Below are 12,903 nucleotides of genomic sequence, written 5' to 3'. Positions count from 1 at the left end.
CTCCCCAAATGCTGATGAGGTCCAGCAGCTCAGTATTGCTCCAAGTAGGGGATCGCCTGGTGTGTGGAGCAGGCATGGTTGCCTGGAAAGATGTGCTGAGACCACTGCATGCATCACCAAGCAAACAGGAAGGGGACTTTCAAAATTCCCAAGGAATTTAAGGGGTGGGGATGACGGTTGGTTACCTGAGGGCAGGACAGTAGAGTTCAAACCGATGACCAGAGGGGTGAGAACAGGCATTGTGGTACACTTCCTGGAGGCCAATTACAGCACTGTAATCGACCAAGGTGTCTACACTGGCACCGTGGCACTGTAACCCCCGCACAGAAAGCTCTGTGCCTCTCATTGGGGTGTTTTTTTTACAGCGCTGCAACTGCGCAGTTTCTGCACATTAAGTGGCTTGGCAGTGTGTACACCTCGGGAGTTACACTGCAGAATGCTGCTTTACTGTACAGAAATTTGCCAGTGTAGACAAGGCCTAGAAGTAAGGGAAAGTGGCAGATGGGTTGATATGGTCAAATCATGTGAGAATAAGACCTGTATGGGTGCTGGTTAATGAAATAATTTGTGGAATTTAATGAAGGGTATTGTTGATCTGCTGGAGATTTGCTTAGCAGTTATGGTATACTTTTAATGCTGTATTCTGCTTTCACTAACATCCTGCTTAACTTCAGTCTTTGTGTTTATGAAACAACTTAATGAGAATGCTGTTGTTGGAATCACTCTTTTGAGTAATTTAACATCCATAAAGGATTGTATTTGCAATTAAGCATTTCAAGGATAATTTCTTAAAATGAAAAGGCTGGCTTAAAATAGTATCTTCTCTTGCAAGAAGGTGTGTAAATTCTAAATGTAAAGTCTGGGACAGATACCCATTATCCCCATCTGACTATGATCAAGTTCTGTATATATAAAAAGGTAGTAGCTGTAAAGAGTAAATATTTTTATAAAAATAGAGTGTATATCTGCTATATGTCCTGCTATGAGGCTAATACACATGGTACATTTTATGTTTATTTTAAAGGAATACAGGGCTCGATTTTCCACTGCCCTTCAGATTGTGTACTTATTTACTAGTAACCACAATAGTCTCCCCGAGGGGAGGTGCACTGTTCCTGGAGGTACTGCAATACCAGGTCAATGTGTGGAGTGGATGGAGCAAGCTCCTATTCCATCTCCCTGTTCCAAAAATCCATTCAATGTATAGTCCTGTGCAAAATAAGCTACCTTTCTGATTTGGTAGCACCTTGCACAGGTGTAAGTGATTATACAAGGTGTACAGCAGTGAAGAACTCAGGGCCATTATCTTGAAGGAAATTATTAAGTATATCTTAACTTCTGTAAATGGAAAGTGTTATTTGGATTTCTTTTTTAAGTCTAGCATTTCATCTTTAGTTTAAGAAATAATAGCTTCCATTTATGTGGCAAAGTAGTTAAAGCAAGAGCCCTCTGCTCCTTCCCTAATTACTGTAATAGCAATTAACTGACAAACACATGTTGGCTCATACTCCATTAAAAACATGAGGTAGAGAAGGTTTTCCAAGTGGGAAACAAATAAGTCATGGGAAGGATGACATTGCTGTTTAGTTTTCTTTTAAAAGAGTTTCCACTGATCCAAAATGCATAAATTTGTAGTGTACTTAATAATACAATAAGTACCACTCAACCATTTTTAGAACATATAGTCAGGAAATCAGCCCTAACTAATTAGTCTTCTTTTTCACCCTTTGTTCAAGAAAACATTCTCTGTTTATAAGAACTTTGAAAATGATAGTCACCAAGATACTTCTTAAGAAGCAGTTGAAAGTTTGTGATATAACTTAAAAACAAACCAACAAGGAACCTTTGCAATGTTTCAGTCCCTGAAAATATCCTTGCAGTACCTTGGCTATATAAAAATATTACTTATGGCCATGGAGAATGCTATGAGAGGTGCTGACTATTATTTATATGCAAAAAGTATAGAATATTTACATAAACAATACCAGGTTAGTGTAAAACTGAATATTAATGGAATGCTGCAGTTAATTAGCTCAGTGGTTTGAGCATTGGCCTGCTAAACTCAGGGTTGTGAGTTCAATCCTTGAAGGGGCCATTTAGGGATCTGGGGCAAAAATCTGTCTGGGGATTGGTCCTGCTTTGAGCAGCAAGTTGGACTAGATGACCTCCTGAGGTCCCTTCCAACCCTGATATTCTATGATTCTATGAATTCACGATTAGAGCAGTCAAGAATCCGGCATAATGTAAGAGTGCAACAAGATAGTCTAAATGGATGCTATACATTTAAATTTGTATTTATGGACTTAAAGGTTATTTTGCAGTGAAGATATTTTTGCTCCCTCCATGCACCTTGTGTCAAGCTCACTGAATTTGTGGTCTCATGGAGGAGGTAGAAGCAGCTGACAGGACTGGAGCCTGTAGAAATGGCTCACCTTTACTGAATTGGGACAGCTCCATCCTTTAGAAATTGCTGCTCATCAACTTGAAATTAGGCTGGAAGACTCAGCAAATACTGTCCAGCACCATCAGTTCCTGTGAGTGAGATACTTCTTCACTGAACATTATTTTCATGAGCTACAAAACAAAATCTTTTTGGCTCTGAGGTGCTGAATGGAAGTTTGCATAGGGGTAGGAATCAGGAGATCTAGATTTTATTCTCAGATCTGCCATAGACTTTTGTGTAACTTGTGCCTCAATTTCCCCATCTGCAAAATGGTGATATTTTCCCATACCTCAGCAATATTTTGAGACATATTTCAGTTATATCTATAAAGTGCTTTGAGATCAGATCTAAGGAACTAAGCTAGAGAAAAATTTTCATATTATTTCTCTATGTGAAACAACATGAAGGCCCTGACATCTTTAAGGTAATTTTTGGAAGCTTCTCCACCCCTTGGCCTTCTCTTTACTAGAGAGAAACTGACTGTTTGGAGAGCCATTCTACCAGAATGCTTTTTAAGCAGCTCATGTGCACATGCAAAAGCATTTTAATCCAACTAATTAATATATTCCAAGAACATTTGACTTAAACTTGTTTTCAGCAGGTCTAAGGACCATTTTATTCTCAACTGTTTTACTACCAGTGTGGATACAAATTAGCCAAACAATTCATCTAATCATTTTACTATTGTCCCACAGAGTGCTGGTGGCTACTTGAAACTCCCAAAATGCACTGCTTCTGGGAGCTGGTCCAGGAATTACAGGCTAAATACTCTGACAGACTATTTTAATGGATTGGTTTACATTATACATATCACTTTCTGTTTGGAGCTAGGTGCTGCTGACTAACATGAAGAGGGAGGAGAGCCTCCTCCTGCAGCTCTGGTTCCTGTGTCCCCCACACGTCACTACTCTTCCCTTCCGGAGAGAGGTTTAAAGAGCTGTGTCAGATCTTCCAATAGATTTTTAGATAGGGGAGGGGCAAGAAAGGAGAAGCTCTGCTGGACTGTTCATAATTTTATAGGATGGGTAGGGAAGGATGGAGCAGAGCTGGGCTCTCTCTGCTAATCTGTTTACTCCCTACTTGTTCTGTGAAAAGTGTGTCAGGCCAGCAGAGCCACTGCCTCATCACCCATCCCCTTGTAAAATGGATGGTTTGTTTCCTTTGTAGCTCCCTACCTTACCTCAAAGGCTGCTTGGAGGGGAGTGGGGAAGAGAAGAGCAAAGGGCCCAGAGCTGCAGCTGGGAGTTCCTGGGCTTTCACTCCTCAGTCCTAGGTAAGTAGGGCCTGGAAGGCATTAACTGTGTGGAGCAGGGGGAACAGGTGTCATGTGTGTTTTTGGGGAGCATGGAAAGATAATGCATTAATTGAAGGCGGCTGGCATGAATTGGGCAGGGGGAGAACATGACAATAGCATAAACTTTATGGAAGGGCTGCTTTAATGGTGGGCTTCATTAATTGTCTTTGGGGCTGCCTGAGCTTATATCTCCCTCCTTATATCTCCAGCAATGTGGGCAGGACAGGGGTGCTTCCAAATCACCCATCTAATCTCCAAATGACTGAAATGTGTGATATCTGTGTTTTCTTCTTCAAGTAGTGTCCCTATGGGTGCTCCACCATAGGTGTATCTGTGTCCCTGCATTGCTGGAGAACTTTAGTAGCAGCGTCCGTTCAGCCCGCACATGCACTGCCTCCCCCCAGTGCTCTGCAACAAGGCTAACCAGTGCTGTGTGGGCAAATCCTCTTCAGTTCCTTCTCAACCATCCCTGGCTAAAGACGGAGCTTTAGCTGTCCATTAGCAGATCATTAATCTCTTCAGAATTGTTAATTTTAGCTAGCTTTTGGAGCTTCCCTTTCTTTTCTTTACTCCATTTATCTTTTATTTTGTTGTTAATTTTAAAAAAAACCCTTTAATTTGGACTTTGTTCTTTTCTTCAACCCCCTGTCTGGGATCCCACTGGACAGGATATGCCCGGCTCCTAGGGCTTCAAGAAATGTCTCAGTTGCAAGGAATCTATCCCAGTGACTGACGAACACACTCAGTGCGTCCCCTGCCTGGGAGAGAAACACATCCCACAGAAGTGTGGTTTGTGCCAGCAACTGAAGCCCAGTTCAGAAAGGATAGAGAACTGAGACTCAAATTCCTGTTAATGGAGGCACCCTTCAACTATCCGAACTGCACCAAGACCCCAGAAAGTGAGAAACCTCACTGCAACCCTCTACCTTTAGGGGAAGTGAGCCCAAGAAGACATCTACAAGCCGCTCACACAAGGCCTCTAAGAAAAGAGCTGTGAGTTCCCACAGTGAGTCCCGATCAAGCCGAAAGGAATCATCGGTACTGACTGGGCATGAGAGACATAGAGAATCCACCCCAGGAAAGACTCCTGTGGCATGGACATTGACATCGTTACCGCCTGCGGTACACCCGGCACCAACAGACCATACCCTCAGGTCTGTATCACTGACTCCTTCGGAACAGACATCCCATGACTGACAATCACTTCCGGTACCAACACCTTCGGCACCGCTGGACCTCCGGTACGCAACAGACCTTTTGGTGTCTGATGCGCCGGATTCACCTCTGCTCAGTACCAGGGCCCCAGTACTGAGTTCATCTAGTGCTCCTGACTCACTGGCAACCTCATGCTGTGCATCGCCTTTTTCATCCACTGAGTCAGATAGTGAGCAAGAGGACGTGGTTTCCTGCTGTTTTTCTCATCCTCCGTATGGTGCCCAATTCCACTATGGACCACAACCATACCGTCCATCTGATCCCCAGCCTCCCAGAATGGGCAGCCATGGTACCAACCACCGGGCCCCTTCCCAATCTCTGAATGGCCCTACTGCAGGGGTCTCAAACTCCTGGCCTGCAGGCCATCTGTGGCCCGCGAGCCTCCCCAATGTGGCCCACAGGGCTCCAGCAGTCTTGGGGCCGGGTCTCTCCCTTGGCCCCACCTGCCACCCCCGGGCTCTCCCCCCTCAGGGGCCCCGGCCCCCAGCAGCGCAGCAGAGCTGAGCAGCATCTGCCTGCTCGCTCCAGTGGCTGCCGGCCCCTTCCTGCGGCCCAGGGGTGGGGCAGGGCTGTGCCTCCATGCGCTGCCCCCGCCCCGAGCGCCCCGTGGCCAATGGGATGCTGTGGGGGCAGTGTCTGGCGGCAGAAGCATGTGGAGGCCCGCCGGCCCGCCCCGCCTTGGAGCCCCAGGTAAGCGTTGCACCCCCAACCCCCTCCCAGAGCCTGCACCCCCACTCCCTCCCCACACACACTCCCCTCCTGCCCCCAAACTCCCTCCCAGAGCCTACATCCCCTCCTCACACACTCCCAGCCCCCAAACTCCATCCCAGAGCCTGTACCCCAGACCCCCTCCCCCACCCAAACTCCTTCCCAGAGCCCAACCTCTCACCCCTTCTGCACCCAAACTCCCTCCCAGAGCCTGCACCCCAATCCCCTACCCCAGACCTCCTTCCCCACCCAAACTCCATCCCAGAGCCTTAGGCAGGTGGGGGGTGGAGTTTTTTTGGGGGTGGAGTTTTGGGGGGGGGGGGTTCTGGGCAGCATGAGTGACATTAGCCCGCTGGGAGGATTTGAGGACTGGCACTGGCCTTAAGGTAAATTGAGTTTGAGACTCCTGCCCTACTGGGATCCTTGGCAGGCTCATAGACAAGATGCCTCCCATAACTCCAGCATGGCCTACCAGCAACCAAGGAGACATTCTCCTTCAGCTGCTGCATCGAGGGCATCTGAACCCCCCTGAACAGATGAGAGGAACAAGAGACTGAAGTCGAGGAGAAAGCTACCCCTCAGCCTAATTTCTCATCATCACCAGACGAGATGGGTACGCCCCCTCCTCCATCATTGGCAGATGATTTTAAACTATTTCAGGAGCTTGCCCAGAGGGTGGCAGAGGCACTACGGGTATCACTACAGGAGGTGACCGAGTCACACCATGAACTAGTGGGCATTTTACATTCTTCTCCCTCATCCAGAGTAGCCCTCTGTATTAACAAGGCACTCTTGGACCCTGCCAAACTCCTATGGCAGACCCCTGCATCGGTCCCACCAACATGTAAGCGGGCCGACAAAAAGTATTACGTGCCAGCAAAAGACACAGAATTTCTCTTCTCCCACCAGCCTCCCAATTCAATCATAGTGGATGTGGGGAACTGAAGAGGCCACCAGCACCATTTCAAATCCCCCTCCCCCCCGCACGACTGGGACTGGAAGCGCCTAGATCTTTTTGGGAGGAAAACATACTCCTCGGCCACTCTTCAGTTCCGCATTGCGAACTATCAAGCCTTAATGGCAAAATATGATTACCAGAACTCTTCAAAACTCAATTCCTGTATTGAGCAACTCCCGGGTTCACACAAGGAACAATTTAAGGCCATAGTTAATGAAGGCCAACTGGTAGCAAAGACATCACTCCAGCCTGCACTCAACACAGCTCATGTGGCGGCACGCTCCATCTCTACTGCCGTCATGATGAGACGAGCCTCTTGGCTGCACCTATCCCGCTTCCCTAAAGAGGTTCAAACACCAGGGACAAAACTGTTCACCAAAAAGACCAAAGCTTCCCTTCACACTTAAAAAAACTCCAGGGCTACTCTTTGATCGCTCAGGATTTACACACCTGGTACAAGGAAAGTGTCAACCTTTTAAAAAAAATCAAGTCATTCAGTGTCAGTAAACTCAGGTGGAAGTTGATGAAGAATTGTAAAAAGCAAGAACTCTGTGGGTATTTTAAAAAATACCATATTGATCATTCATATTTCTCTAGTGGAGATCAGGCACCTGCTCAAAGTGGTTTTAAATGTACATTTGCTTATTTTGAATAGGCACAATGGATTTAGAGAGACAAGGTAAGTAAGGTAATATCTTTATTGCACCAACTTCTGACGGTGGACAGTATAAGCTTTCGAGCTCTTCTTCAGAGCTCTGTGTAGCTTGAAAGTGTGTACCTTCCACCAACAGAAGTTGGTACAATAAAATATATTACCTCTCCTATGTTTTCTCTTTTATATCCTGGGACCAACACGGCTACAACAGTGCAAACAACCATGGATTTTAAGCAGTTTCATAGCAATGGGATGTTTCATAATACCCATTAACTTAGATTATAAGTGAGAATCAGTTTGCTGTATCCACTGTGGCCTGTGGGCGAACACTTTTTTTCCTACTTTTTTTTCCTATTCAGAAGAGGGTTTTTTACTAGATTTTATTTTGTAAAACGTTCACATGAATTTTTACTTTCTGATAACAAACTTGTTATACCCCAGAACTTCAGGAACTTGGCATTTGAGGGATTTATGCTTCACAGAATTTTAATAGTTATGGTGTGTCCTAGGGTACGTCTATACTTACTTCCTGGTCCAGATGTAAGCGATCGATCTTCTGGGATCGATTTATCGCGTCTTGTCTAGACGTGATACATCGATCCCGGATCGATCCCGGAAGTGCTTGCCGTCGACGCCGGTACTCCAGCTCGGCGAGAGGAGTACGTGGCATCAACGGGGGAGCCTGCCTGCAGCGTCTGGACCCGCGGTAAGTTCGAACTAAGGTACTTCGAATTCAGCGACATTATTAACGTAACTGAATTTGCGTACCTTAGTTCGAAGTGGGGGGTTAGTGTGGACCAAAACCTAAAGGCTTTTTAACTCTGAAAATGTACCTTGGCAGCAATTAAACTGACATTCTGGACTAGTAAAGATTTTAAGCTACTATTACTACATTTTTGGGGGGGAAATTGTTGGAATTTAAGAAGCAATTGTGGTATTCCCTTTTTAATGTGTATTTTTTTATTTCCAAGGTACATCTTAACATCACTTTTGCAGTAACAAAGAGATAATTCTACATACAAACTAGGGATAATGCAGTACTAAAGGCAGAGTACCAGGGTGATGGTCATGGTATAAAACCCAAGATTATATAGAAATCAATCACTCAAGGAAATGCAGAGTTAAACTTTAAAAATCAATCTTAACTTTCCCACTTAGCATCTCAAATTTTGCAAAATAATATAATACATAATGGATTTTTATACAGCCTTTATATACCATAAGTTACAATATATGCAGTCTTCAAACTTGGTTTGATATTTTTTCCATCTCTTAATGAGTCCTACCAAACAAGCCAAATTTTAAAGAAAATTTAATTAATGGCTTTAAAACTTCTATGCATGTTAAAATTTCCAAATTTTGAGGTAGTCCTGAGTTCGAGTTGATTTTAACTTTTAGATCACTTAATAAAGATAAGTGAACATTGTAAGCCATTCTGTATGTGTATTTCTAATATGCCTGTCACTGAGGGATTTGAACATCAATAATCATCACAGGTAGATAAATTAGACTGTAGACCTGCATAGCCAACATAGGCCTTTGTTTACACCTGAGGTTTGAGGGTTTTGTTTGTTTTTTGCACTGGTGTAACTATGCCAATGGAGCTGCACTGGTGCAAACTCCAAATATAGATGTGCAGGCTAGTGTAAAAAGTGACTTGCACTGGTGTGTGGGTCTTATCCCAAATCAGAATGGGACCATTTAGAACCAACTTTGTTCTTGTTTTACACTGGTGTAAATGACTATCCAAGGTGCAAGGATACGAGTATGATTCTCAAATGTCTACCTTACCACCATATAAAGGCAACTCAATGACAGGTGACTTGGATTTCAGCCCTTTTGTTATTCCTTTAGTGTTGCCATAACTGCCTCCTGACATCAGTGTCCTAGACTTCATAAAATATTGTAAGGTTTCTAGATTTCAAAGTTTGCATTAGTTTTACTATCCAGTTATGTGATTTCTAAAGTTTAAGCTGCTTTAGATCGAGCAAAAGCCTAACAGCAAAGTCCATTGTACATGGGTACTTTCGACATTCGGTGACAGAGGTTTTGTTCCAGTAGCTAATCTTATTGAATATTCATTAAAAGAACTTTCAACTTGCATAACTGCAAAAGTACTGAACCAGTTTTCTTCAAACTTGGGTCGTTGCTTAGATCATAAAACACGGCAAAGTTAAACAAAATTGGTTCACCACCCTTCTTGAGTTAGATGTGTTATGCCTCTCTGATCTGAACATGAAGTTATTTTTTCTCATTGTCTTTTAAAATACAGAACTCAAAAAAGCTTGAACAGATTTTGCTTAAACTTTCAAAAATAGTAATTGTCTCTGGGATGTGACTAGGCAGGGAAAACTTCAGTCCAAAAAAATATTATGAGCAACTGAAAAGGGGGAAATTTCATATCACTTTATTGCATATACTACCAAATATGCTCAAATAATCATTTTTCATTTCAATAGTGTTTTCCACCGGAGGGATCAAGGTGCTTTTATAAACATTAAGCCACACAGCAGTTACTGTAACATGTTTTTCATTCTGGACACTTACCTAACTATGCAGTGTAATTGTAGCCGACTCTGTTGGTCCCAGGATAACATTCCCAACAACAACAACAAAACCCATGTTAGGCTGGAGTTAATGTTGGGAGTACATCTCAGTACCTCAAGAGTAAAAAACCATCAGAAGAATGTTGTAATTATCCCAAAACCAAGCATTGCAAACCCAAGAGATTCAGAGTTAAGGTTAAACTTAAAAAAGGTCCTAATATATTAAGATACTAAAATGCACAATTAGGCTCTCAAGCAACCTTAACTCTGCCCTATAGTGGTCCCATGATGGGAAAAATAAGCAAAACTAATCTCTTTTTAAAAATTGGTTTAATCTACTCTGGGACTCAAAACACTCATACTTTAATGACAACTGTATGTTTATTACATGGTTTCACAACAGGGAAATCTTAAATTAAAGCAGAATACAAATATGCCTCTTAAATGTCTTTTTTAAAAAAATATTTAAAAATACATTTTAAAAACATTATGAATGAGTATATAAATGTTCCTGCAACATGTGTGAAAAGCAAGGGGAATGACATAATCAAATTGAAAGCAGTATTTGAATCTCTCAGCCATACCAAGAATTTCTATATAAATATATTTTAAAATGCTGATTTTAATTTAATTATTTTTGTAAGGCTTCCTGTGTTAACTTATCCCATTTAAACTTAAATTTTATTGCAAGTCACAGTTGCACTGTCAATAGATGAAATTTAGAACATCCAGGAAGTCAAACTTTCTACAACTTGTAATGATCATATTTTTGCTCTTCTACCTCCTTTGCTTTTGCTTAGAATTCTGTCTCTTTCCCCCCTCCCCCCACCGATTTTTACAGCAGGAGGATATTCAACTGAACAGAGCATTGCTAAGTAGTCTGGGTCTTAATCTAGTAGAAAAGGTCCCTCAACTTCTAGATGAAGTGCTTTTTACATTGTCGTCCTCCCTCTGCTCAGTAATTCCTATTAAACTTTTATTCCTAGAGTTATACTAATATCTGCATGCTTATAAAGAAAGAGATTATGAAATCTTAATGGAGGGGGATGACTTAAATTGGTCTCTGACTGATGTGAAAGGTGTCAATTGTAAGCTAGGAAAGGTCCTATTATCTGGCAGTAGTGGGAAACTAAAAACTCCAGTATGGATAGCTGAAGAACATTTACTTACTGTCTGTTGGATGAAGCACTAGCCTACGTGTGTATTACCAAGAAAGAATGATGCAAAGTCCCATATTCTCATAAATATGCCTGTAACCCCACTGTCCACACTGTATTATTAAAGGGCATCAGTACTGGCCCCTAAACTCAGTTTACCCCTCATTGGCTTTACGAAGTTACTATCGTGCCAGAATTTATTCAATGGAGAAAATAAATGATGTTCTTATTCTTACAATGAACCAAAAGGCAAGTCAGGCAGCATTTCAAGCCTTCCCCACAGTCATTGCAGTGAGAGGAAGAGGAGGAACTGTTATGCTTTTCTTTCTCAAGGGGATTTTGATCTGTTTTTCCCTGCCCCTTTCTTTCTGTTTTTTGTTTTTGTTTTTTCTCTTCTGTCATGGGGTGTACTCACCCTGCACTGAACAAGGAAGGGGCTGAGGAAGCCACGCTCCCTCACCCCTGCTGGGCATGCTCCAACTGGAAAAGCACTATAAAAGGGAGCAGCTCAGCTCAGCCAGGCCTGACCACTGAGAAGGGAGGACACACATTACCAGCTCCAGCCTAGGAGCTGCTGAAGCCCCAGATTGTGGAAGCCAAACCCGCGAGATCCAGGCTGGTACCCAGCCACCTGAAGACACCCAAGGGAGGGCAGAGCCACTGAGAGCAGCATAGGCTGAGGAACTTGTAGACCCTGGAGCGGCCCAGACCGCTGCTTAAGGAGACAGAGTAGGAGGTAGCCAAGGGGGACTATACATTGATAGGGTTGCAGAACCAAAAGCTAAGTCAACGTGTTGCAGTAGGATCTCTGCTGACCCAGTGACGAGTGTACTCATCACTGACAAGACCCGGTGGAGTAGGGAGGGTCCGGGTCCCTCGGCCCCAGCCACCACCACCCCCAGGCGGTGGCCCACCCCCCTACAGCCATTAAATCACACCTATCTGATTGTGGCCTAAGGAGGGCAGCTATACTGACTTTGGCCATCAGGCCACATCACTCTGAGGGAGAGGGCCGCCATATTGACTCTGGCCATTAGGCCACACAGCTCTGAGGGTGTGATAAATGAAGCGGGGGTGGAGGGGAGCTCCCTTTTATGGACAGCCAGCCAGCCAGTTAGCTATAAAACCCCTGTTAGGAGCTGTTCTCTACTTGCTTTACCTGTAAAGGGTTAACAAGCCCACAGGTAAAAGGAAAGGAGTGGGCACCTGACCAAAAGAGCCAATGGGAGACAAGAACTTTTTAAAATTGGGGAAAAAACTCCCCTTTGTCTGAGTGTTGTTCTCTGGGAAAGAGAGGAACAGGGAGCAGTTATGGTGTGAGAAGCTTTAAGCCAGGTATGAAAAATCATCAATTCAGACCTCAAATCTGCTTATCTGAAACCCCAGATATGTAAGTAAATTAAGGAATGTCTAGTAAAACGCGATTAGATTTATTTCTTATTGGCTTGTGGACTCCTCTGTGCTAACCCCAGATTCTTTTGTTTTGCTTGTAACCTTTAAGCTGAACCTCAAGAGAGCTATCTTGATGCTTAATATTTGTAATTGTTTCTTTTAAGATCTAGCAAAAAGCTTAAGTTCCAGATGTATTGTATTTTCTTTTTGTTTTTAATAAAATTTACCTTTTTTAAGAACAGGATTGGGTTTTTTGTGTCCTAAGAGGTTTGTGCATATGTTGTTTAATTAGCTGGGGGCAACAGCTGATTTCTGATGTTTTTCTTTCTCAGCTCTTCCGTGGAGGGGGGGTGAAAGGGCTTGAGGGTACCCCACAGGAAGGAATTCCCAGGTGCGCCTTTCTGGGTTCTCAAAAAAGGGGTTTTTTTGCAATTGGGTGGTGGCAGCATTTACCCAGCCAAGGTCAGAAAAAAACTGTAACCTTGGAAGTTTAATACCAGCCTGGAGTGGCCAGTATTAATTTTTAGAATCCTTG

General features: G+C 43.4%; 1 pseudogene; it reads right to left on the bottom strand.

Annotated features, from left to right (window-relative positions):
- Positions 1 to 1,099: 1,099 nt before the first annotated feature.
- LOC112114955 lies at positions 1,100 to 1,227 on the bottom strand (annotated as a pseudogene).
- Positions 1,228 to 12,903: the final 11,676 nt, after the last annotated feature.

Source organism: Terrapene carolina, unplaced genomic scaffold, assembly GCF_002925995.2.
Source record: "Terrapene carolina triunguis isolate 2854851 unplaced genomic scaffold, T_m_triunguis-2.0 Scaffold68, whole genome shotgun sequence".
NCBI lineage: Eukaryota > Metazoa > Chordata > Testudines > Emydidae > Terrapene > Terrapene triunguis.
The sequence above is the reverse complement of the archived record's forward strand: the minus strand, read 5'-3'. Positions and strand labels throughout refer to the sequence as shown.